We start from the raw sequence: 27712 nt of genomic DNA on the forward strand, positions 1-27712 counted from the left end.
TGTCCTGATTGGACAGAATAAAGGCACTGTCCTGATTGGACAGAATAGAGCTGCTATGGTTGGTTGAAGCTGCGCAGCTCTGATTGGATGGGGAAAGCCTCAGTCCCATTGGTTGTACTAGGATTCCAGGAGCTCTTTTATATGGGCTGCCCAGCTGGCAGAAACACAGTGCAGAGCAGATAGTTCAGTGCAGGCTTCCCCCTGAAATGCAGTTTGCAGGAGAGACTCCTGTGGAGAAATGGCTGCTAGGTTGTGGTTTTCTTTGTTGTTTTTTTGTGTTTTTTTTAAATTCTCACTGGAGAATATGTTTTTATTGATATGTTTTTAGAGAGACAGGAGAGGGGAGAGAGAAAAACATTGATGAGAGCAAGAGAAACATCAATTGGCTGCCTCCTGTACACGCCCTGACCAGGAACTGAACTGGCAATCTAGGTGTGTGCCCTGAGCGGAAATGGAACCCGCAATCTTTTGGTGCATGGGAAGATGCTCCAACCAACTGAGGTAGCCAGCCAGGGCTGCTAGATTCTGTTTTTTGAAATTTGAGCCCAGTTAGCCACCAGGAGTCCTTCTTAGTAGGTGTCTTCTTTCTTGGGGTTCACAATCTATAATGAGCTTTTCAGTTTTGAGAACTGATTGGGTATCTTATAGAAGGTCTCTCAATTTTGGTTTGGCTGGTGTTTTTCACATAATCAGAGTGGGATTGTGGGATTTGGGTAGAAAGATCACAGGTGAAGTGGTTCTCTTGTCACATCAGGTCAAGGTTTCCTGCCATCGTCATGATTTACCACCAGTGATGTTGACCATGATTGCCTGGCTGAAGCAATCTGTCAGGTTTCTCCACTGCAGTTACCCTCCCCACCCCCACTGCCTTTTTCCATGCTGTGCCTTTTGAAAGGAAGTCGCTAAGCACAACACACCCTTGTGGGTGAGAGTTGTGCTCCACCTCCTAGAGGGGAGTAGGATGTACATAAGTAATTTGGAATTCTGTGTAAGAGATTTGTCTATCCTTTCTCCACTTATTCAATCATTTTTTAAAAGTACAACCACATGGATATTATTTTATAGTTTGGGTTATAATCCAACATTACATAATTTTGCTGATCAAATTGTTTCAGCTTTGGCCACCAGGGAGTTCTTTCAGTTGGTTCCTGTGTCTTTTTGTCATAAACCCATCATTTTTAAAAACTCTTCTTTATTTTCTGGCACTACAAGATGTTCCAGGTTCATTTCCAGGTATATTCCCTGCTCCATCCTAGACTCAGCCATTTCTCCAAGGAGCCCTAATTCCTTTTATTGAAGAATGGTATTAGAAACCAGGATCTGAGCAACACATGTGCTCCCTGCTATGGAGTATCATTGCTTCTAGGCCCTCTCAGCACACAGAGCTTGGAAACATATGGGTGTGTGTACACATATCCACAATTATTTTTATATTTATCCATCTGTATCTATATAAAGTTAAACATGAGTTTATATTGATGTGTCATACCAACTTGCACCACATGATTCCTTCCAGGCTTCCCCTTGCTTATCTGTAAAATCCCAGTCCAGCACTGAGAAGCTGGCTCCCATCACCCACCACCTTTTACTACTACTGTTAATCTAAGTATGCACATACAGCAATATCAGAACTGTTAACCCATACACCTGTAAGAAACAACTTTATCAAATAAAAGTTCATATATACAGTTTCTTTTGTCTTCAGTCTTACAGACTCTACTCATTCGCAGTTACTCGGGTAGCACCTTTCCTCTCACCCTCTCCAGTGATATTGCCATACATTTATGACACCAGCTAGATTCTTTTGCCAGTCTGCATCCCATCCTGTACTCCTCTCACCCTTTAACTGATTTTTTATAATGTGCCCACATTAAGGTTTAATTTTTGTACTATAAGGTTCCATGGGTTTTTACAATGCCCCACCACTATAGTTTCCTACAAAAACAGTGTCTCAGTCCTAAAAAAATTCTATATGCTTCTTCTAATTCTAACCTCCTCTTTTCCAAGTCCCTGGCAGCAACGGATTTGTTTCCCCTCTTTATAGTTTTTTCCTATCAGACTGCCTATAAGTGAAAAAAACAAACCCAAAGGCATGATGCATTCAGATGTAGCATAATCAACATCAATCCATGGTGTTGAGGGGATAGTCCATTTCTTTTATTTTTTTATTTTTGGATTATGTTAGTGGATATATTAAAGGTCATAAGATTTTAAAATTTATTAGAAAAATGTATGAAAGATGGTGGTAGATTAAGTGGAAGCTACACTGACACTCTCCTGGGACCAAACTGGAATTACAACTAAAATATAGAAAAACCATCCTAAATAACCAACTGCAACTGAAGATGAGCTGGAGAGCATCCTCATCACCAAGGAGGAAGAGTGGAGACCTCATAGAGACTGGTAGGACGTGCAGAGGCACAAGAGGGCTGGCTGGGCTCCCACAGGCAGCAGCTGAAGGGCAGGAGGGAGATCTCAGCTGTGGGGGGTTCCTACTGAGGATTCTGGGGCCTAAACCCCAGGCTGGGCTTCCCAGCCCAGAGCACCAGAACTGAGAAAGGTGCCCACATAACATCTGATTGTGAAAAGCAGCTGGGTTTCTGTCTGCCAGGGAAAGATGGCTGGAAATGTAGGCACCAGCTTAAAGGGCCGATGCACAAAGTTTAGTGTGCAGCCACTCACCTTGGGCTCTGTTGGAGGGAGGAAAGAGTGGATTGGAGCTGTGTGAGGAGAATCTAGGGTTGTGGGCTCTGGAGATAGAGCTCAGAGGGCACCTGACTGGATTCCTGTGCCTAATCATTTCCCCTTGCTGCAGAGAACATCGATCACAGGCAGACATTTACCTTCCAAGCAGCTTTTGCCTGAGGTGGAAGCAATTTCCTCACCCTGACTGAAAATCTCTTGCTCTACCCCGTGGAGTTTCTGCAATCTAAGACTCCTTAAGAGACTTATAACAATCAGCCGCCCCACCCTTTGGAGTTTCTACAGCCTGAGGCTCATTGAGAAAATCAGATTAATCAGCCTGCAGGCAGAGGTGGCCTTCAGAGTGCTTTGAGTCTTTGCCTGATCTGCTTCAGAATCCAGGCCTTGGAAAAGAAGAATTTGGTGTGCATCTTGGTCCTGTCCAAATGCACCCAGCCCCAACAGAGGGGACCTCAAGCTGAGGGTTGTTGATAGCTCCAAACAACATACTCAAGGTCAGTCACAAACTGCGTCTGACATTGGCCTGCACCAGAGACCCTCCAAAAAGACTGAGAATCCTAGCAGATCTACCTAATACATAGAAACAAACCCAAATAGGTAGCCAAAATGGGGAGACGAAAACACAAGCCCCAAGTGAAAGAACAAGAGAAGTCTTCAGAAAAAGAGCTAAATGAAATGGAGATCAGCAATCTATCAGATATAGAATTCAGAATACTGATTGTAAGGATGCTAAACGCATGAAAAAAGATATGGAAACTATGAAAAATGACCAGTCAGAAATGAAGAATGACATAGCAGAAATAAATAATACATTAGAAGGAACAAACAGCAGATTAGGGGAAGCTGAGGATCAGATCAGCAAATTAGAAGACAGTGTAGAAAAAAAATCACTCAATCAGAGATTCAAAAAGAAAAAACAATTAAAAAACAGGACGACAATTTAAGGGAGCTGAGGGACATCATGAAATGTAACAATATTCGCATCATAGGAGTGCCAGCAGAGGTAGAAAGCAACCAAGGGTTAGAGAGCCTGTTTAAAAAAATAATGGCAAACTTCCCTAAACTGGTCAAGGAAAAAGTCACACAAGTTCAGGAGGCACAGAGTCCCAAGCAAGAAGAACCCAAAAAGCCTCACACCCAGACACATCTTAATTAAAATGCCAAAAATTCAAGACAAAGAGAGGATATTAAAGGCAGCAAGAGAAAAGCAATCTGTTACTTACTAAGGTGCTCCTATAAGGTTGTCAGCTGACTTCTCATTGAGAAACTCTACAGGTGAGAAGGGAATGGCATGAAGTATTCAAGGTAATGCAAAACAAGGATCTGAAACCAAGACTACTCTATCCAGCCAGGCCATCATTCAAAATAGATAGTGAAATAAAGAGCTTCCAAGAAGAAAAAAGCTAAAGGAGTTTATCACCACCAAACCAGCATTGTAGGAAATGTTAAAGGGACTGCTGTAATTAAGTAGAAATAGAAGCATTGCAAGAAATGTTAAAGGGACTGCTGTAGTAATAAGAAGAAACAGAGAGAGAAACATAGTTATAAAGAATTAAAATGGAAATAAATAAGGACCTATTAATAATAACTTTAAGGACTTTAAGGTAGAGATCAACAGCAATACAGTCATAGTCGTGGACTTTAACACCTTACTGACTTCACTGGATAGATCTTTCAGACCAAAAGTCAACACAGAAACAGTGACTAAATGACACACTAGATCAGATGGATTTAATTGATATTTATAAGACATTTCACCCCAAAGCTGCAAAATATACATTTCTCTCAAGTGCACATGGGTCATGCTCAAAGATAGACCACGTGTTAGGGCACAAAACAAGTCTCTACAAGTTCAAGAAGACTGAAATTATATCAAGCATCTCAGATTACAGGGGCACGAAATTAGAAATGAACTGTAGTAAAAACACTCAAAAACATTCAAACACATGGAGGCTAAATAGCATGTTATTAAACATGAATAGGTTACCAATAAGATCAAGAAAGAAATAAAAAGCTTCCTGGAAATAAATGAAAATGAACACACAACAACCCAAAATCTACAGGACAAGCAATCTTGAGAGGGAAGTTTATAGCACTGCAGGCCTACCTCAAGAAGCAAGAACAATTTTTAGGAAACTATCTAACCCTACAACTTAAAGAATTAGAAAGCTCCCCTGTGAAGCCATCCAGACCAGGGATTTTGTTTGCTGGGAGTTTTTTTATTGCTGCTTCGATTTCATCAGCTGTTATTGGCCTATTCAGGTTTTCTGATTCTTCCTGATTCAGTTTTACATGATTTCACTCATATGTGGAATCTAATAAACAAAATAGACTGAAGAACAAAATAGATCCAGAGACATAGAAACATGGAACAGACTGAGGGATCTCAGAGGGAAGGCAGATGTAGGGGAGGGGTGGGGAGAGATTAATCAAAGAACTTATATGCATATATGCATAACCCATGGACACAGACAATAGTGTGTTGAAGGCCCGGGTGGGGGCAGATGTGGGGTGGGAGGGGATCCATGTGGAGAAAAGGGGGGATATCTGTAATACTTTCAACAATAAAGTTTTTAAAAAGTACATTTCTTTTAAATCTCTGAATTGCATTCCATTGTCTGGACTGACCACCATTTCTTCATCCATGCACCTACTGAAGAACATCTTTCTTGGGGTTCACCATCTATACATGAACTCACACTCAGGTTTTGATGATTATGAGTAAAACTGCTATAAACATTTATATACAGGTTTCTGAGTGCACATACATTTTCAGCTCAGTAGGGTAAATACTTAAGACTATAACTTCTGGATCATATGGTAAGAGCATGTTTAATTTTGTAGAAACTGTCAGACTATTTTCCAAGGTGGCTGCACCATTCTGCATTCCCACCAGCAACGAATGAGAATTCCTGTTGCTCCATGTCTGTGCCAGAACTTGCTATTGTCAGTGTTTTGGACTTTAGCCATTCTAAAAGTGGGTTCTGGTGTCTTATTGTTCATTCAATTTGTTTCACTCCATGTCGGAGTGTGGCCAGTTCGGAGCATGGAACAATTTTTTTCACTGGCTCTAGATTTTACATTGCTTTTTAAGGATACGATTTCAGCCAGGCTGAAAGGCTTCATGGAGGCAGCAGCACTGGTTCCTCAGCTGTCCCTGAACCTGGGATTCTTTAGAATGTAAACAGAAGCATGTGATCTGAGTATAGATTGGGGAAAATAAAGTAGCTGGGGAGTGGAGTAGAATGGAGCTTTGGGCAAGGTGAAAGAAAAGTTGTAAAGACCTTATTAAAATATTTACAGTTAAGACAAATATAGTTAAAGAGGCAAAAATCTGTTACAATCAAATGGTTGGGAGTGAAACTTTCTCGGTGTACAGAGCCACTTGTTCATGGCCTTTGCCAGCATCACTTGTACCTCACTGGTTAAAGACATGCCTTTGACCTGTCAGGTGCTCAGCTTGTCTAGCTCTCCCACCAGCCAACGTGGGCCAGGGTAAGGGACAGTGACATCACAGATGGGTGAACAGTGTGGTTCCAGGTCATGCTTTTGTTAGCACTGTACCTGATTTTCAGTTATGCCGGATGAATTCTCAAAAAGTTCCTTACTCAAGGCCTGAGCTCTTCTATTCCCAGCAAGTTCTTCCTGTTTTCCAGCAGCCTCCGCCTTACTTGGCTTCCCTCCCTCCTTCCTTACATTCCGGGCACAGATCTGTTTATGCAACTCTGCTTCATCTCTGCAAGAACACTGTATGCCAGGAAACTAAGAGGAAAAGCAAATTCCTGCAGCTGGCCAGCCACCTCCTGCCTTTTCTCTTGCCCGCCTCTCTCCTTTGCCCCTTTCCCACTACCTCCTCCTTCCTCCCTCCTTTTCTTAAGTTATTGTCACTAAAACCTTTGGGAGTCTGGAATCAGTACTGGAACTACATTCTGCAGCTCACACCAAGACCACATCAATGGGGAGACACCATTGTGCCCTCCTCTGATCTCAGAACTCTCCTCCTCCTCTGGTGTACACCACAGGTTGACTTTAGAACCAGGATGACCAATTTCAGTTTTTAAAGTTTACCTAAAATGACATGAATGAACATCCAAATATCATGTTGTATGAAAGAACCCAGGTATCAAAAAGTATGTATGATTCTATTTTATATGAAGCTCAAAAACAGGCAAAGCAAACTTATTGTGTGTAAGTCACAATATTAGCCAAATGTGGGGAATGATGATTGGAAAGGGTACATCCAGGGGCATCCTGGATGATCAGGGTGGTGGTCACGTGTGTGTGTGTGTGTGTGTGTGTGTGTGTGTACTTGTATCTATGTAGAAGCCATTGTAAGGACTGAATGTTTGTGGCCCTCCAAAATTCATAAGTTGAAATGTTAACCCTCAGTGTGATGATATTTGGAGGTGGGGCCTTTGGGGGTGATTAAATTCTGAGAGTGGAGCCTCATGAATGGAATGGTACCTCCCTGGCAGTCGTCCGCTCTCTGTCATATGAGGACACAACCAGAAGACAACCATCTACAGGCCAGGAAGCTGGTTCTCACCAAACACCACATTTCTTAGCACTTTGATCTTGGACTTCTCAGTTTCTAGAACCGTGAGAAATAAATATTTGTTTCTCAATCTATGACATTTTTGTCCTAGCAGCCCAAATAAGACAGTCATTAAGCTGTATGCTTTATACTTTTGTACTTTTTATAAATTATAATTCAATAAAGCATAGGAAAAATGTTTCCCTAAAACAAATGGACTAAACTGTGAACTCAGTGCAAAACATTGATCAGAACCCCTTACAACCATTTGTTTAGCAGAAACCCACAGAGGCGGAGTGGCTCACCTGTAGACACACAGCCAGTTGGGGCAGACTTTGGTAGGGTCACAGAACATGCTAGCTATTTAACTATGGGCTGGAAAAACTACCCTGCATAGGTAGTTTTCTTTATTTTCAAAGAAATTTTGTTACTGGAAGAGGCTGATCATAAAACAACATTTGGGGTCCATGGACTCTATGAGATAAAAGTAATATATGTTGAACCCTAATTCTAGAATCTGTGGATATTCACACCCACCTCAAGATTTCTGTGAGAAAAAGGGAAGGTAGGGATATGTGGGGACTTACCCCTACTTCTTCAGTTCATATATTGTCAGGTTCCACATTTCTGCTCTCCAATGACCCAGTCAAACAATACAGCTGCTTCTTTGCTTTTCATACAGAGTCAAAGTGTGGACATCTGTCATCTGTCTGGTCCAGCCTTCCTAGATTTGAAAGCCGTCACCCTGTTGAGTTTTTGTGAAGCTTGTTCACTGTGCCAGCCTCTCTGTGGCTGGGCTCAGGCAGGTGTCCCAGCTGAGCAATAGATGTACCCAACCGAGACCCCGAGTCTGAGTCTAGAGATGCTGGCCAAGGTGGTGGCAGCTCCATCTGGATCTCAGAGGGCAGTGGCAGGGACTTAGGGCAAGGACCTCAGGGAAACTTGGGTTCATGCCTATTTTCTGGCCACACAGGAACATTTCCTTTGTTATTTTAGAGCAATTTCTTAAAAATTTATTTTTTTAAAAAATATATCTTTATTGATTTCAGAGAGAGGAAGGGAGAGGGAGAGAGAGATAGAAACATCAATGATGAGAGATTCACTGATAGGCGGCAGCCTGCAACCTGGGCATGTGCCCTGACTGGAAATTGAACCCCGATCTCCTGGATCCTAGGTCGATGCTCAACCGCTGAGCCAAGCCCAGCCGGGCCTTAAAAATTTATAAGCTTACTCCCCTCTTTACAATCTCATGTTTTTCCTGAATATTATTTAAAGTTTCAAAAGGTGTTTTTCCATTTTTCAAATATATACACAATGTTATAATTTTATATTTGAAGGCGGTGTGTAATATCTTTATTTTTAATCTAACATGGCATTATCATGTTTGATCACCCACCTTTCCCAACAGGGCTCTTCAAATTTTTCGTTGGTTCCAAAAATAAAACTTTCTCAAGGATTAAGGTGTGTGAATAGCGAAAATTTCCCCCACCCCAAAATGTAAGGAGGGCTGAAGTCAGTTTCCCAAAGGAGGTGATGAGACCAGTGCTTGGCCTCCTGGGGCGGCTCTGAAGGAGGCATGAGGCACTGGTTAAAAGGTGCTCACACCATCCTTGCAGTCATGTTCCTACGTGGGCCTGCAGCCCAGCCCCGCTCCAGGGCAGACCTTTGCAGGAACAAGAAGTGACATCTGTGTGAACAAGAAAATGCGTTTCCCCTGCTGCCTGGGGCATGTAGGTTCAGTATGTCCAGTTTCACAAAGTGCAAGCAGTGAATGGTGGTTATCACAAAGTTAAAGGCAGGCTTTAGAATGACTTAGTTCTGGTTTATAGCCAGAGGCGGGGCAGAGGAAGAAGGAGTGGGGGGGGGATGAATAATTAAACAGGCAGAAAGGTCTCTCCGCCCACAGTGTCTCCTCTCCCCAACCTCATTCCACAGCCCAAAGGAAAGAAAATAAGGAAAGGAAACTATTCATCTAGAAATCAACATACAGCTTCAAGTAGAAGAGCTTAATAAAGGACCGCGATGAACTAGAGCCGGGCTGCCTGAGTTCACTGAGGGGGCCCCTCCTGCTCCCCTGTTCAGTGAGGCCATATGCTAAGCGCTCCGGGGTCCAGCCCCGAGCTTGGCTCACAGATTCATCACTTGCATGATCTGAGCTGGGTTAAAGGACAGGTGAATTTCAGGTGAGCAAACATTTGCTCTGAGCTTCGTCAGCGCTCCTCATAGGGATGAGCATGAAAAGGGGGTGCTTGCTGCTGCTCAGACACTGGTTCAGGCAAAAGGAGTCTTGGAATCCCAGTTATGTGCCATTCTTCTTCCAAGACCGGTTGCTAAGTATTGTGGGGCCTCTGATCTAATCAGGATTACTGAAAATGAGCAGAGAACCTCTCCCAGACAAGCACTCGGCTCTGGCAAGAACACCCAAATTTAATGTGGGGAGGTTTACTGGCTTCTCTGAGGCGGTGGCTGGCACAATGTGGGAAACAATGAAATGCCTCCAGAGATGCCCATGTCCTAACCCCAGAATCTGGGGACGCACTAGGTGACGTGGCAACGTGCTGTTAAGGTTGCAGATGGAATTGAGTTTGCTAATTAACTGACCTTGAGCTGCAGGGACTATCCTGGCTACGTCGGTGGGCCCAACATAATCACAGGGGTCCTTATAAGTGAGAGGGGGAGACAGGGGGGCGGCCAGGAGAGACTCCGCCGACCCTGCTGGCTCGGAAGGTGGAGGAAGGGGCCACAACCGGGGAGTGCAGGTGGCCTCGAGGAGCCCTGCCAACACCTGGATTTTCACTCAGTGAGACCTGTTGCAGACATCTGACTTCCAGCGCCACTGGATCATGAGTCTGTGTGGTTTTAAGCTCTTAGGTTTGTGGTAATTTGTTACCACAACAGCAGGAAACTCATACAGGAAACTTTGCCTGTGCTCTTAACAACACAGAGCAATAATATGTCCTTGAACTCAGGGGAGGGAACAGATTTTAAATAAGATATAGAAGGTATAAAAGAATAAATTCATATGCTCAATTATATTAAGAACCTTTGTCTATTTTTAAAAAGACACCCATATTTGTTAGCTAGGGAGGCTATAACAAAGTACCACAGGATGGGGGGCTTAAACAACAGAAATGTATTTTCTCACAGTTCTGGAGGCTGGAAGTCCAAAATCAAGGTGTCAGCAGGGCGGGTGTTTTGTCTCGCTTGTAGCTGCTTGACGGCAGGAGCTGTTTCTGGTATCCAGTATCTGACCTCTAGCTTCTAGACACTAGGTGCTCAATGAATAGCACTTGAGCCATGTTCAAAATAGCACTCTTTATGCACCCCCCCACACACCACACACACACCACACACACCACACACACCACACAAACACACGCACACCCCCTACACACACCACATACACACACACCACACATACCACACACACACCACACACCCTACACACACCACATACACACACCACACACACACCTCACACACACACACACACCCTACACACACCACATACACCACACACACCACACATACCACATACACCACACACACACCACACACACCCCACACACCACATACACCACACACACACACACACACACACTACACACACACCACACACACACACCACACACACACACACTACACACACACACCACACACACCACACACACACACACTACACACACACATACACCACACACACACCCTACACACACACCACACACACACACACCACACACACACACTACACACACACCACATACACACACCCCACACACCACATACACCACACACACACACACACTACACACACACCACACACACACACCACACACACACACCCTACACACACACCACACACACACACACCACACACACACTACACACACACACCACACACACCACACACACACACACACACTACACACACACATACACCACACACACACCAAACACACACACCACACACACACACACACACCACACACACACACACTACACACACACCACATACACACACCCCACACACCACATACACCACACACACACACACACCAAACACACACACCCCACACACCACATACACCACACACACACACACCAAACACACACACTACACACACACACCCCCCACACACCACACACACCACACACACCACACCACACATACACACATACCACACACACACCACACTCTCAAAACTGTAGAAAATATTTAAAGATTAAAAGTCTGAGAGAACACCCATGGAACTGACAAGAATGTGTACCCCTGGGAGGGAACTAGAATTGGGCTATGAATTTTTTCTCATCTCTATGTCTTCTACTATTGTCTGAAAAATGCAGTGTTCCTAGAACCAAAAAGGAAACCATTGTGTCAACATCAGGGGAGCAAGAGTCTGAACTGTTTTTCCAGCACCACTGACGGGTGTGCAAAGATGCACCCAACTCCCCCCGGCCCTGCCGTAGTCTGCTGCGCATCGGGGAATGGCTGGACACGGCCGTTCCAGCTGGGCTCGATTCCTACCCTGTCGGCTGCCACAGCCTCTCTCTGCATACCAAATAATTTACAAAGTACCCCAAAATGACATAGGTAATATGCAAACTATATACGAAATTTTAAGAAATCAACATAATTCACTAACTATAATAAAAAAGAAATAGAAGGAAAGTAATTTATAATAAAAAATAACATGTTTTCATAGTAAATATTTGTGTATTAACTACACTAAAAGTCATAATGAGATAGATTCTCCTAGGTTGGCCAACACCAGTACAACATGACATGCCTGCCTCAGGTATGCCATGTGGATCCTAGGTCGACGCTCAGCCTCTGAGCCACGCCTGGCCGGGCAGGTATGCCATGTGGGTGACTCAGACGCTTCACCACCTGCCAGCAGGGACATCATTTTCCTGAAATCCTAATGATGCTCGATAAAAATGTTTTACAGTCTGGAAAATAAAGCATACATTAAAACAATGCAAAAATGCCTTGTGCTTACATGTGAATCAAAGTTAGGTTCTAGACTTAAATGATTGGAAACAGGTTTTCATCCACATGATACCCAGTGGCCACTTGAAACAGTGTAGGAGGCCCTGTGCTTGATCATGGTACAGGACCACCCTTGGCTTTGCGTGACATCTAGCATCACAGGTCCTAGATGCCAGTGTAATGTCCAACCACCATAAAACAAAAAGCTTCCCTACAAGATATCTCAATATAACACAAAACCTCTCTAGCTAAAACAGCATGGTACATGAATGGATAAAGCAATGGAACAGAATAGAAAGTCCAGAAATAATACACTCTGTGGTAAATGTGGCATCCCAAATCCCTGGGGGGAAGATAGACCTTTTAAATATATTCTGTTAGCATAACTGCATAGTCATTTGGAAGAAAAATGTTTTTAAAAAATATATCTTTATTGATTTCAGAGAGAGGAAGGGAGAGGGAGAGAGGGATAGAAACATCAATGATGAGAGAGTCATTGATTGGCTGCCTCCTGCACTCCCCCGACTGGGGATCGAGCCCGCAACCAGGGCATGTGCCCTGACCAAGAATCAAACCTGGCTCCCCTGGATCCTAGGTCGATGCTCAACAGCTGAGTCATGCCTGGCCAGGGAGAAGAAAAATTTTGATCCTTACTTCACACCTTACAACAGGATAAACTTGAAGAAGATAAAAAACCTAAATATTTTAAAATGGAAAGATAAATTCCTTCAGAACCTGGTCATAAATTTGACTACATAAAAATATCATAAGCAAAGTCAAAGGACAAATGAGAAATGAGAAAATATTTGCAACATTCATCAGAAATAAAAGATTAATCTCCATAATAAATAAAGAGCTCTTAGAAATAAAGAACCAAGCCCCCCATATCCAATAGGAATATTAGCAAAAGACACAAACAATCAATCCTTAGAAAAAGACTCATGTCCCATATACATATGGAAGAAAACTTCACTTGTGATAAGAGATATGCAAATTAGTACATCCTGAGTTGCCATTTTTAATCTGACAGATTGACATTCAGAAGCACAGTACACTCTGTTAGCCAGGCAGCGAGACCACAGCTCTGACGTATTCCAGAGGACAAATGGTACAGTCACTGTGAAGGAGAATTTGGCCATATCTAACAGAATCACATATACATTTACTTTTTGACACAGCACTTCCACTTTTTGGAATTTAGGCTGGAAAAACAAACAAACAGCACCCACCACCTCTACCAACAGAAAACAAGTTTACATGGTTTTTCATAGTGCAATTATTTATAAGAGCAAAATATTGCCCATGACCTAAAGTCTTCCAGTAAAAGACAGAGTGAGTAACCAAGGGCGCATCTCCATAAGGGGAAGCCACGCAGCCACAAAGGTGAAAGCCACAGGGCTCTGCGAACCAACATGAAACAATTTTGAAAATATGTTAAGTGAAAAAGCAAGGTATGAAGCTTAAATAATATGCTATTTGTGTATAAAAGAAGGGAAAATAAATAAACAAATAGTTATGCATTCTTTAAAAAAGAATCACAGGAAGATTAAATCAGAAACCATTGAAACTTGGGGTTAGATAGGAGCAGGGCATAGGGCATAAGGATAGGAATGAATATTATGTTTCATATAGTTCTGAGTTTTGAATTATGGAAACATTTTACATATTCAAAAGTAACATTAAATAAAAAAATTTAAAACACTCTAAACCTGGATAAACACTAATACATGATTATACCATGTAAGTACACAGAAGAAAGGATTTAGCTTAAATAACCTAAAGGCCATGCTCCGAGCACATACTTAGTGGAACTTACTCTTAGGGTAGACATCTCTTTGCAAAAAAATTTTATTGGGGAAACATTGGTAAATAAAATTATATAGGTTTCAAACATACAACTCTAGATATGTCGTCTGTATATTGTATTGTGTGTTCACCGCCCAAGGTCAAGTCTCCTTCCATCACCATTTATTCCCCCTTCACCCTCTTCTACCTCCCCCCACCCCCTTCCCTCTGGTATCACCATGCTGTTACCTGTGTCAGGGAGGTGGTTTTATTTATTATTCCCTTCACCTATTTCACCACATTCCCCCAACCCCCTCCCTCTGACAGCTGTCAGTCTGTTCTCTGAATCTGTGAATCTGTTTCCATTTTGTTTTTTAGTTTATTTTGTCCATTAGATTCCACATATAAGTGAAGTCATATGGTATTTGTATTTCTTTGACTGACTTATTTCACTTAGCATCATACTCTCCAGGTCCATCCTCACTATCCCAAAGGGTAAGATTTCCTTCTTTTTTTACGGCTGAGTAGTATTCCATTGTGTAAATGCACCACAGCTTTTTATCCGCTCATCTGCTGATGGACACTTGCACTGCTTCCAAATATTGGCTATTGCACATAACACTACAGTGAACATGGGGTGCATATATCCTTTCAAATCAGTGTTTCAGGTTTCTTCAAATATGTCCCCAGAAGTGAAACCAATAGATCATAAGGGAGCTCCATTTTTAATTTTTTGAGGAAACTCCCTACTGTGTTCCACAGTGGCTGCACCAGTCTGCGTTCCCACCAGCAGTGCACTAAGGCTCCATTTTCTCCACAACCCCGCCAGCACTTGTTTGCTGATTTGTTGATGACAGGCATTCTGACAGGTGTGAGGTGATATCTCGTTGTGGTTTTAATTTGCATTTCTCTGATAATTACTGACGTTGAGCATCTTTTCATACGTCTATTGGCATCTGCATGTTCTCTTTGGAGAAGTGTCTGTTCAGGTCCTTTGCCCATTTCTTAATTGGATTGTTTGGGGGTTTTTTGGTGTTGAATTTTCTAAGTTCTTTATAAATTTTGGATATTACCCCTTATCAGATGTGTCATAGGTAAACATGTTCTCCCATTCAGTGGGTTGTCTTTTCATTTTGTTGATGGTTTCTTTTGCTGTACAAAAACTCGTTAATTTGATGTAGTTCCATTTGTTTATTTTTTCTTTTGTATCCCTTGCCCAAGGTCATATCAGAAAAAATATTGCTACAAAAAAGTCCAATATTTTATTGCCTATGTTTTCTTCTAGAATTTTTATGGTTTCAAGTCTAACAATGACGTATTTAATTCATTTTGAGTTTATTCTTATGTATGGTGTAAGAAGGTGGCCTAGGTTTTTGTTTTCCCCCATATGTTTGTCCAATTTTCCCAACACCATTTATCTAATAGAATATCTTTACCCCATTGCATGTTCTTGTCTCTTTTGTCAAATTTTAAAGGACCATAAAGATGTGGGTTTATTTCTGGGTTCTCTATTCTGTTCCATTGATTTATATGTCTGTTTTTAGGCCATTAACATGCTGCTTTGATTACTATAGCTTTGTAGTATAGTTTGACATTAGATAGTGTGATTCCTCCAACTTTATTCTTCAGTCTTAAGATTGCTGTGGCTATTTGGGGTCTTTTTTGGTTCCACATACATTTCGGAATATTTGTTCTAGTTGAATCTATAGATTGCTTTGGGTAGTATGGACATTTTAATGGTGTTAATTCTTCCTTTCCATTAACATTGTAAATGCTTCCACTTACTTGTATCTTCCTCAATTTCTTTCTTCAGTGTCTTATAATTTTTTGAGTACAGGTCTTTTACATCCTTGGTCAAATTTATTCTTAGGTGTTTTTTTTGTTTGTTTTTTTTAGATTTTTAAACTTATTTTTAGAGACAGAGGAAGGGAGAAGGGGAAGAGAAACATTGATATGAGAGGAAAACTTTGATATGAAAGCAATACATCGATCAGTTGCCTCGTGCATACCCCTTACTAGGGATCAAGCCCACAACCTGGGCATGTGCCCAGACAGGGAATCAAACTAGAAACCTTTTGGTGCACAGACTGATGCTCTACCAACTGAGCCACACAGGCCAGGCTCCTAGGTATATATGTTTTTATGCAATTGTAAATGGGATTGTTTTCTTGGTTTCCCTTTCTGATAGTTCATTATTAGTGTAGAAAAATGCAACTGATCTTTGGATATTTATTTTGTATACCACTACTTTACTAAATTCATTTATCAGTTCTAATAATTTTCGGTGGAATCTTAAAGGTTCTTTATATACAGTATCATGTCATCTGCCAATAATGACAGTTTTAATTTTTTCTTTCCAATTTAGATGCCTTTTATTTCTTCTTCTTGTCTAATTGTTGTGGCTAGGACTTCCAGTACTATGTTCAATAAGGGTGATGAAAGTGGACACACCTGTCTTTTTCTTGATCTTAAGGGAAACACTTTCAGTTTTTGCCCATTTAGTATGTTGGCTGTGGGTTTGTCATATAAGACCTTTATTATGTTGAGGTGTTGAGACCTTTATTATTCCCACTTTGCTGAGAGTTTTTATCATAAATCAGTACTGAATTTTATCAAATGCTTTTTTCTTGTTTGTTTGTATGTTTTCTTTTTCTTCTACTTCTTAAAGCAGGCCCTTTAGCATTTCTTGTAATACTGGTTTGGTGGTAACAAAGTCCTTTAGCTTTTTCTTATCTGGGAAACCTCTTTATTTCTCTTTCAATTTTATTATTTATTTATTTATCTATTTATCTATCTATTTATTTATTTTAATCCTTACCCAAGAACATTTTTCCCATTGCTTTTTCAGAAAAAGTGGGAGAGGGAGAGAAAGAAACATCGATGTGAGAGAGATACATCGATTGGTTGCCTCCTGCATATGCTCCAACCTGGGTTAAGTCTGCAACTGTGGTATGTGCTCTTGGCTGGAATCGAACCCTAGACCCCTCAGTCCACAGACCAGTACTCTAACCACTGAGTCAAATTGGCTAGGGCTCTCCTTCAATTTTAAGTAGCTTGCTGGGTAAAGTAGTCTTGGTTGGAGGTCCTTTCTTTTCATCATTTTGAGTATTTCATGCCAATCCCTTCTGGTCTGAAATGTTTCTGTTGAGAAATAAGTTAACAGTATTATGGGAGCTTCCTTGTAGGTAACTAACTGTCTTTCTCTTACTGCTTTTAAGATTCTTTGTCTTTAATTTTTGCCATTTTAATTATAATGTGTCTTGGTGTGGGCCTCTGGATAAATCTTGTTTGGGTCTCTGCACTTCCTGGTCTTTTATGCCTATGTCCTTCACCAGGTTAGAACCGTTTTGAGCCATTATTTTTCTGGTGGATTCTCAATCCCTTGATCTCTCTCTTCTCCTTCTGATACCCCTATGATGCAGCTGTTGCATCTTGTCCCAAATGTCTCCTAAACTATCCTCATTTTTTTTTAAATCCTCATCTGAGGATATTCTTTTATTGATTTTAGAGAGAGAAGAAGGGGGAGAGAGAGAGAAAGGGAAACATTGATGTGAGAGTGAAACGTCAATTGGTTGCCTCCCATTTGTGCCCCAACCAGGGATTAAACCCACAACCTAGATATGTGCTCTGACCGAGAATTGATCCTGCTACATTTTGGTTTATGGTACAACACTGCAACTAACTGAGCCACCCAGCCAGGACTATCCTCATTTTTAAAACTACTTTTTTGTTTGTGCTTCTCTGATTGGGTGTTTTCTACTACCTTGTCTTCCATATCACTGATTCGATCCTCTGCTTCACCATATTACCGTTTATTACTTCCAGTGTATTCTTCATTCAGATATTGTAGTCTTCATTTCTGATTGGTCCTTTTTTTATGGTTTCTATGTCTTTTTTCATGCTGTTGTAATTCCCATTAAGTTTCTTGAACATCCTTATAACCATTTTTTTAAGTCTATATCTGAAAAATTGCTTGCCTCCATTTCATTTAGCTCTTTTTCTGGATATTTCTTATTTTTTCATTTGGCACCTGTTTCTTGGTAGGGTGGGCTTACATAGTAGGGGTCCTGTGGGACCCAGTGGCACAGTCTCCTTGATTATTTGAGCTGGGTGCTCTAGGAATGTCCCTTGTTTGTGTTATGTGTGCCCTCCTGTTGTAATTGAGTCTTGATTGCTATTGGCCTTTTTGTCCATGAGGTCGAACCTCAGGCTGGCTGACTGTGAGGATCAACCCCAACCACAGTGCATAACCTGCTGTGCAGGTACTGATTACATGAAGCAGAATTTGCCTTAGCAGAGTCTGGTGCTTGCTGAGATGTCCCTTTAGATATGCCACATGTGAAGCTAGTTGGATCCTGTTCTGACGTTGTCTGATGCTGGTCACTGAGTGTGTTGGTTCTGGGGCTCTTGGGAGAGACTCTGGTGCAGGCTAATATTAGATGCTGCCTGTGACTGGCCTTGGGTAACCTGTTTGGAGCTACAAATGATCCACAGTTTGTGGCTGCCTCTGTTGGGTCTGGGTGCATGCTGGAAGGACCAAGCTGTGCACCAAGGCCAACTTTTACCAGCAATGGGCCTGGGGGCAAGTCAGCAAACATCACAAGGCACTCAGGATCTGTCTCTGTGTGCCTTCACTTACTGGCTGCCTGTTAGGTTCAGTCACTGAAAGAGCCTTTGGTGGTACTTGAGTTGCATGAGGTAGGTTCTCAGTAAGTTGCCAGGTAGACACAAATGGTGTTCACCAGGTTGATATAGATTCAAACTTGGTGCCAGGACTGGGTCTGAGGCCACTCAGCAAATGTCCCTGAGTATAATAAGTCTAACTGCCACTCACTGGGTGCTTGTGCACCTTTGTTTTGGCCAGGGTTTCAGGAAATCACAAGGTGAGGACAGCAGAGTTTATCAGGCCTGAACAGACCAAGCTTTGACTGTGTAAAAGGAGGGCCCTGCTCAGGTCAGGTGTGTAAGAGAAAAATGACCCCTGTCCCAGGGCCACACAACTTAGCCTATCCCAGATTCTTTTGGAACAAATGGAGCTCAGTAGAGTGGGGATGCCAGGAGTTGGGCGGATGGGGCTAGTGTATCTCCCATGAGACAGAGGTGCTAATCAGGCTTAGGGGAAGGTGGGGAGAGTGGCTCCTTCCCCAGTATCACTAAACTCAGTCTGTCCCAGATTCTGCCCAGATCTAGGCAGGGCAGAGCCACCAGGAGTTGGCAGGATCTCTCATGAGAAGGAGGTACCAGTATGGTTCATGGGAAAGTGAGGGGAATGACACCCTACCCCAAAGTCACACAACTCAGTCACTGACAAACCCTTATTCTGCCCAAACCTCTACACCTTGGCCCAAGAAGCTGACTCCTCAACAGGGTGAGAGCTCCACAAGGTGGGGAGACAGGGAACCCACTGGGTCTGGCTACTGAAATCCCCCAGGCTGAGGCCATATGGAGAGGAGTACTTCACCCAAGAAATATGGAAGCTGCAGCGTGGGAGAGAAACTTTTTTTAGGGATACTGGTGGCTGTTTCTTTAGCTCTCTCCCCAGAGTCACAAACCCCAGTCTCTCCTCACCTGACTTTAGTTTGCTCTGCTCTCCCTCCACCAGAGCCTACGGTGAGTGGCTGTGAATGAAATTTTGTCTGTTGGTCCTTTAAGGGGGCACCTGTGTCTCTAGTGGACTCCTGCCTCTCCCTGATGGGCAGAATCCCCACTGATATTCACAGCCAGATGTTATACTGACACCTCTTACTGGCTCTGGTGCTCTGGGATGGGGGGCCTGGCCTGGGGTTAAGACTCCACACTTCTCAGGAAAACTTTACAGCTGAGATATCTCTCCAGAACCTCAGCCACCACCCATGACAACAGTGCCAGCCCTTTTGGCATCTCCGCCCTTCTTACCAGTCTTGATGTGGCGTCTTCTGTTATTCCTTGACTATAAGACTTCTCTTCAGCTAGTCTTCAGATGGTTGTTCAGGTTGATTCCTGTATATTTTAGTTGTAATTCCAGTTTGGTCCTGGGAAGAGGTGAGTGAAACATTCACCTACTCTGCTGGTACTTTTGGTATGTCTAGAACTCTTGACTTAGTAGTTTTGTTGGGGGAGGTGTTGATGTAATGATTCTGAAATGTTTCGACTATGTCATAGAATGTAGTGAAAAGATAAATGCAGTAATGTTCCAGGGTTCTCACATAGAAGAAGGGAGATACAAATAAAAAATGGACGGTTATGAGGAAGAAAACAATGGTGCTGAATTTGTTTGAACTGAATATATTATTATGCACCCATGATCTTAGAAAACCATATTATTTGTCTCCATTGAAAGAGGTTAGAAGTAATGATACCTTAGTAACAATGAGCACATCTAGTGCCCACATTTTAGTTTCTAAGTGTCATTGTCCTTCTAAAGGAACAAGGGTTCCTTGGGAAAATGGCTGGTTTGCATCGGGAGCAGGAAAAATATGAGGTGAGCCCAGAAACGCTCACAGACCAATGGTGACCTGCAACGTCTCCACAGCTAGTAAGAACCCTGGTCTTCAAATGTCAAATCCTGCAGCTCTTTCCACCTCACTGCCTTGTGTTTTCCACCATGAAAACTGCACTCAGCAGAATCTGCATTTGGGTGTCACTTTTAAATATCAGAATTTTGTCACGTCTTCAAAGTGCTGTCTTTTTCATAGTATTTTCTTCTTTAATACAAATAAGGCTTTAAAAAAGCCAGTCACCAGCCTGCCAGGGCATCCAGGTTTAGGGTCTGAGCTGCTTTTATGTTGTTAATCCTATGAAATTTCCCTGTTAAAACATGGCTCCTGAATGTCCAGACCCAGAGAAGCGTGGGGAACCGACTTTGGAAATGTGTCCTCTGCGACAGGTCCTTTGGGTTGAATTCTTTCATTTTCTTCCACTTGAGTTACCCAGTTTCTTTTTCTGGGGAGGAGCAATGAAGAAAGAAGAAAGAGACTAAGGAGGTGAGAAGCAGAAGGAGGGTAGAAAATACGCTTTTCCAGCAAATATCAAACCTTTTATAGAAAAGCTTTTGGCAGCACAAACCCTTGATATATACCAAGTGCATGAATCCCAAAGCATTTACCCCTCCCTGCGCTTGTCCAGTTCTTTGGAGGCCCCTCCATCTGGAAAACGAACAGTGGTTAGGGCCCTTCCCTCAGTGTCGCTGTGCTGCATTTGTTAATTTTCATACACATCTGCCTGAGGACTTCTTCCTGCCTCCATGGCACATTCCAATCTAATTCATGTTTTATTGCCCTTGTCTTAATGCCGGAAGCATTATCAAATACTGGAAACACTTGGGAGCTGAGGGAGGCAGCCAGCAGGCCCTTGACCCACTCCCGGCAGTTGAGGCGCCGCTCACATTTTTAACTGTAATTCAGGGTCACAAATGGCCAAACTGAAAGAGCTCACTCACTTCCAAAAAGTGTCTTACCAGAAGCTCCAGTGTCTCACCAAACTGAAAGAGCTCACTCACTTCCAAAAAGTGAATCACCAGAAGCTCCTAATTTACTGAGTGCACACCACACGGCCTTCCTGGGGAGGAGAGGAAGCCGCCCACTTTCTCTCTGCTCCTTCTGGGCACCCTGGGTCAGTGAACAACCAAATCTACACTTGAGGACAGCTATTCCCATTGCCCAGAGGGTCTGGCAGGAGTCCCAAAGGCCATTGCCCATCCACACAGTGTGTGGAAGTGTGAAACCTCAGCTGAAATCACACCCTGTTGGGATTGCTCTAAATCTCCCAGCCCTAGCTTCTCAAATGTGAGAAGTGCACAGACATTTTAAAGGGAAAAACAATTGTGTTGAGAATACAACTCAAAGGATCCTCTTAAAACAAAAACACTGAATAAAAAATGAAAATTTCATTCAGTGAAAATGTCCTTTAATTGCACATGAGCCCTGCGGAGTTCTGTCTGCATAACGGGTATAATTTAGAACGTCCAAAGCCCTGGCCCAGCTGAAGAATGGCTCTCAGCCTTATTTTTAGACTTGTTCTGCAAGAGCTATAAAAGGATTCACACTCATATTTCTCATTCCACCAAGCAGCCCCACCTCTTCTCAGTTGTAACAATATCTCACTTCATCCTTGCTGCCCAGAATTCTTTTGGTTCTCACAACCATCCCCTGAGCCTGGCAGGACTCCTCTGGGTTTGGGGGAGAGGTGAGGGAGGCCACAGTCTGGCCCAGGGACACAGGAGTAATAACCAAATGGGCCATAAGCATTGCTGTGTCGGCAGATCAGATAAGCCAGTTTCAGCAATATCATGTGGTTCAGCCTAGAGGAACCTGGGAGCTGACCCAGAACCTAGGATTTCTCTGTGTCCAGTGTTTTTCCACTGTGCTGAGAGATTCTGAAACAAAGTTTGGTTTGTTAAATAAATCATGGCATATTTCTGTAATAAATTATTATGTACCCATTAAAGTCAAGTTTTAAAGGGATGTGGGAAATAAGTTCCCTCCCCCTTTTTAAGAGAAAAAGTACAAAACTAGTGTTACAGAGTTTGATTTTTTAATTTGTACCTCTTTTATCAAATATAAATACAAGGCGTATTGAGAAAAGTCAAACTTCTCTCCCTGTTCTCGTCACCTTTTCTCTTCTATCATCTAAAGGTTAGTCACTATATAACCTATCTATATATATTCATTATATAACCTATCCTTCTGTTATCCGTGGGGAGACACCTATTGCTGGTGTCTTGAGGTGGGCTTCTTGGGGTGCCACTGTAATAAGAATTTCCAGAGGCCCCCACAGGAGGATAAGGTATTGGAGAAAGCTTTATTTCTGTGGAGTTACACCTCTGAGTTTTCAAAGTCCCACCTCCCTTTGTCCTGCCTTGGAAGGAGTATAGCTATGACTTCAATAGGGCTAGAATTAAAGCAGTTGCCCAGAGTTTTTGCCCCATGTTAGGGCACAGTCCAATCCAGCATCATACTAGCTTAGTTTTTGTTCCCAGATACAGTCCATCAGTCCATTGCCTGCGGGGTCCACATGGTCATGGGCTATGAAGCTATGGAGGGAACGCAGGTAAGTGCAATAGAGCCACAAGAGCACCAAGAGTCAAGAGCCAAGAGAGAAACCTCCTTTGTTTGGAGGATTATAGATCTCCAAATTTTTATGGTCTTATAGTGACCCCATCCCCTCTGGCCAATGATCTCTGTTCCCAGGTTTGACTGGCAGTGAGCACCTCCCTGACATAACCCTAATTCATTGCACATATCTCCCCTTTGTTGGACCCCTTCCCCCAGTGATCTGCAGGGAATGGGCCAGTAGTTCCCTGTGGAGTGTGAAATTGCAGCTTCCTGGTGAAACTGCCCAAATGACTATGCCTATAAAGGCTGACCTTCCTTTTGCTCCTTTCTTATTATTAATAACTAGCTAATTACAATGGTATAACTTCCATTTTATTAAAATATGTATTTATACCTTCCTTTCTTAGATGAATGGCAGTATATTATATTTACTTTACCTGCTTCTTTCATTTAAAGTGTGTCCTATGGATCACAATTTGACAGGGTCTAGAGATCCTCTCACTCCTTTTGCAAGCTGGATGGTCGCCTCCAGTCACCTGTTAATGGACCCACCACAAGGAGTGTTCCTATGATACTCTTGTGCACCTGTATTATGGGGTTGGATTTTATTTGTTTTTTAGCCAGTGTATTTTTTTGGAATATGTTCCTGGAAGTAGCATTGCTAGGTCAAAAGGCAGATGCATAGCAAATGTTATTAGATATTACCAAATGATATGTGGATTTCATTTCCATAAACCACGCATGTGTGGAGTGTCTGTTTCCCCACAGCCCTGACCTCAGAGGGTAGCCTTTGATATTTAGATTTGGTAGACCTGACATGTAAGACTTGGTAACTCTAGTTTTTATTTGCATTTTTCTCCTTTGGCCCACTTTCCTATATGATTGTTGATCTCTTATTCTCTGCCTTGAAGCTACTGAAGATACCAACCCTTTGAATGATGTACAAGTTGCAGATATTTACTTCCAGTTTATCATTTGTCTTTTTTCTTTGCCTGGAATGTTTCTTGTCATGCAAAGATTTTTATTTTTTTAAAATGTTGTATAATCCAGTATATCAATAGATCTAATTGACATTTATAGAACATTTCATCACAAAGCAGCAAAAATACACATTCTTCTGAAGTGCACATGGAACATTCTCAAAGATAGACCACATATTAAGACACAAAACAAGTATCTACAAGTTCAAGAAGACTGAAATCATATCAAGCATCTTCTTGGATCACAATGGCATGAAACTAGAAATCAACCACTATTAAAAAACTCAAAAATACTCAAACAAATGGAGGCTAAATAGCATGTTATTAAACAATGAATGGGTTACCAATGAGATCAAGGAAGAAATCAAAACTTTCTGGAAACAAATGAAAATGAACACAAAATAACTCAAAATCTATAGGACACAGTGAAAGCAGCCTTGAGAGGAAAGTTCACAGCATTACAGGCCTACCTCGAGAAATAAGAAAGAGCTCTAATAAGCTATCTAATATTACAACTAAAAGAATTAGAAAGAGAACAGCAAGAAAAGCCCAGAGTTAGTAAAAGGAAGGAAATAATAAAGATCAGAGCAGAAACTGATGACATAGAGATTTAAAAAAACAAAAGATCAATGAAACCAAAAGCTGGTTCTTTGAAAAGATAAGCAAGATTGATGAACTTTAGCCAGACTCACCAAAAAACAAAGAGAGAAGACTCAAATACATAAAATCAGAAATAAAAGAGGTTATGTAACAACTGACACCACAGAAATACAAAGAATCATAAGAAAATATTATGAGCAACTGTATGCCAGCAAACTGGACAACCTGAATGAAATGGACAAATTCCTAGAAACATACAATCTTCCAAAACTCAATCAGGAAGAATCAGAAAATCTGAATAAGCCAATAACAACTAATGAAATTGAAGTAGTAATTAAAAAAACCTCCCAGCAAACAAAAGTCTGGGACCAGATGGATTTACAGGTGAGTTTTACCAAACTTTCAAAGAAGAACTAACACCTATTCTCCTCAAACTATTCCAGAAAATTCAAGTGGATGGAAGACTCCCAAGATCTTCTTATGAGGCCAGCATTATCCTAATTCCAAAACCAGATAAAGACACTACAAAGAAAGAAAATTACAGGCCAACATCCCTGACGAACATAGATGCTAAAATCCTCAATAAAATATTAGCAAATCTGACCCAGCAATACATCAAAAAGATCATACACCATGACCAAGTAGGATTTATTCTGGGGATTTCAGGCTGATATAATATTCCTAAATCAATAAATGTGATACATCACATAAACAAAATGAAGGACAAAAATCATATGATCATATCAATAGATGCAGAAAAAGCATTAAACAAAATCCATCACCCATTTTTTATAAAAACTCTCAGCAAAATGGGAATAGAGGGGACATACCTCAACATAATAAAGGCCATATATGACAAAACTACAGCCAACATCATACTCAAAGGGCAAAAATTAAAAACATTTCCCTTCAAAACAAGAACAAGACAGGGTTGTCCACTTTTACCACCTTTATTCAACATAGTACTGGAAGTCCTCTCCACAGTGATTGGACAAGAAGAAAAAATAAGAGGCATCTAAATGGGAAAGGGGGAAGTAAAACAGTCATTATTTGCAGATGACATGATATTATACATAGAAAACCCTACAGACACCACCAAACTACTACTGGATTTAATAAATGAATTTGGCAAGATAGCAAGATACAAAATTAACAACCAAAAATTGATGTCATTTCTGTACACCAACAATGAACTCTCAGAAAGAGAAACTAAAAAAACAATACCATTTACCATTGCAACTAAAAAAATAAGATACTTAGGAATAAATTTAACCGAGGATGTAAAAGACCTGTACTTGGAAAACTACAGGACACTGAAAAAGGAAATAGAGGAGGACACAAACGAGTGGAAGAATATACCATGCTCATGGATTGGAAGAATTAATATCGTTAAAATGTCTATACTACCCAAAGCAATCTATAGATTCAAGGCAATTCCTATTAAAATACTAACAGCATAGTTCACAGAACTAGAACAAATATTCCAAAAATTTATATAAAACAACAACAAAAAACACTGAATAGTAACAGCAATCTTGAGAAAAAAGAACAGAGTTGGAGGGATCACTATACCGGATATCAAACTATACTACAGAGCCATTGTAGTCAAAACAGCCTGATATTGGTACAAGAACAGGCAGTGGAACAGAACAGAGACCCCAGAAATCAACCCATGCCATTACACTCAATTAACATTTGACAAAGGAGGCAAGAACATACAATCGAGTAAAGACATTCTTTTCAATAAATGGGGCTGGGAAAATTGGTCAGATACATGCAAAAAACTAAAACTAGACCACCAACTTACACCATACACAAGAATAAATTCAAAATGGATAAACTACTTATATGTTATTCGAGAAGCCATAAAAATCCTAGAAGAAAACACAGACAGTAAAATCTCAGACATCTCACGTAGCGTAATTTTCACTGATACATCTCCTAGGGCAAGAGAAACAAAGGGAAAAAATAAATGGGGTTACATCAAACTAAAAAGCAAAAGAAACCACCCTCAAAATACAAGGAAACCCACTGTATGGGAAAACATTTACCAATGACACATCTAATAAAAGGTTAATATCCAAAACATATAAGGAACTCATACAACTCAACAAGAGGAAGACAAACAATCCAATTAAAAAAAGGGCAAATGATCTGAATAGACACTTCTCCAAAGAAGACACACAGATGGCCAAGAGACATATGAAAAAATGCTCAATGTCACTAATCATCAGAGATGCAAATTAAAACCACAAAGAGGTATCACTTCACACCTGTCAGAATGGCTACTATCAACAAATCAACAAATGACACGTGGTGGCGAGGGTGTGGAGAAAGGGGAACCCTGGTGCACTGCTGGTGGGAATGCAGACTGGTGCAGTCACTATGGAAAATAGTATGGAGTTTCCTCAAAAAATTAAAGATGTAACTGCCATTTGACCCAGTGATACCACTTCTTGGAATATATCCTAAGGAACCCAAAACACCAATCAGAAAGAATATATGCACCCCTATGTTCATAGCAGAGCAATTTACAATAACTAAGATCTAAAAACAGCCCAGGTGCCCATCAGTAGGTGAGTGGATAAAAAGCTGTGGTACATTCACACCATGGAATACTACACAGCTGGTAAAAAGAAGGGTCTTGTACCCTTTGGGATAGTATGGATGGGTCTGGAGAGTATTATGCTAAGTGAAATAAGCCAGGCGGAGAAAGACAAGTACCATATGATCTCACTTATATGTTGAATCTAAGGAACAAAATTAACTGACAAACAAGATAGGACCACAGACATGAAAGCATGAAACAAACCCACAGATATCAGAGAGAAGGAAGGCAGGAAGAGATTGACCAAAGAATTTATATGCATATAGGCACAGCCCATGGACACAGACAATAGATAGATGAAGGCCTGGAGTGGGGTGGGGGATGGGTGGAGGGAAGCAAAGGGGGAAAACTGGGGGACATCTGTAATAGTCTCAACAATAAAATAAAATTTTAAAAATAGTACAGTTTCTTTGATCTCAATTAAAATCTCAAATTAACACAATTTTTTTTTTTTTGTATAATCCAATATAGAAACTTTTC

This window comes from Miniopterus natalensis, chromosome 13, assembly GCF_054644295.1.
Source record: "Miniopterus natalensis isolate mMinNat1 chromosome 13, mMinNat1.hap1, whole genome shotgun sequence".
Classification (NCBI taxonomy): Eukaryota; Metazoa; Chordata; class Mammalia; order Chiroptera; family Miniopteridae; genus Miniopterus; species Miniopterus natalensis.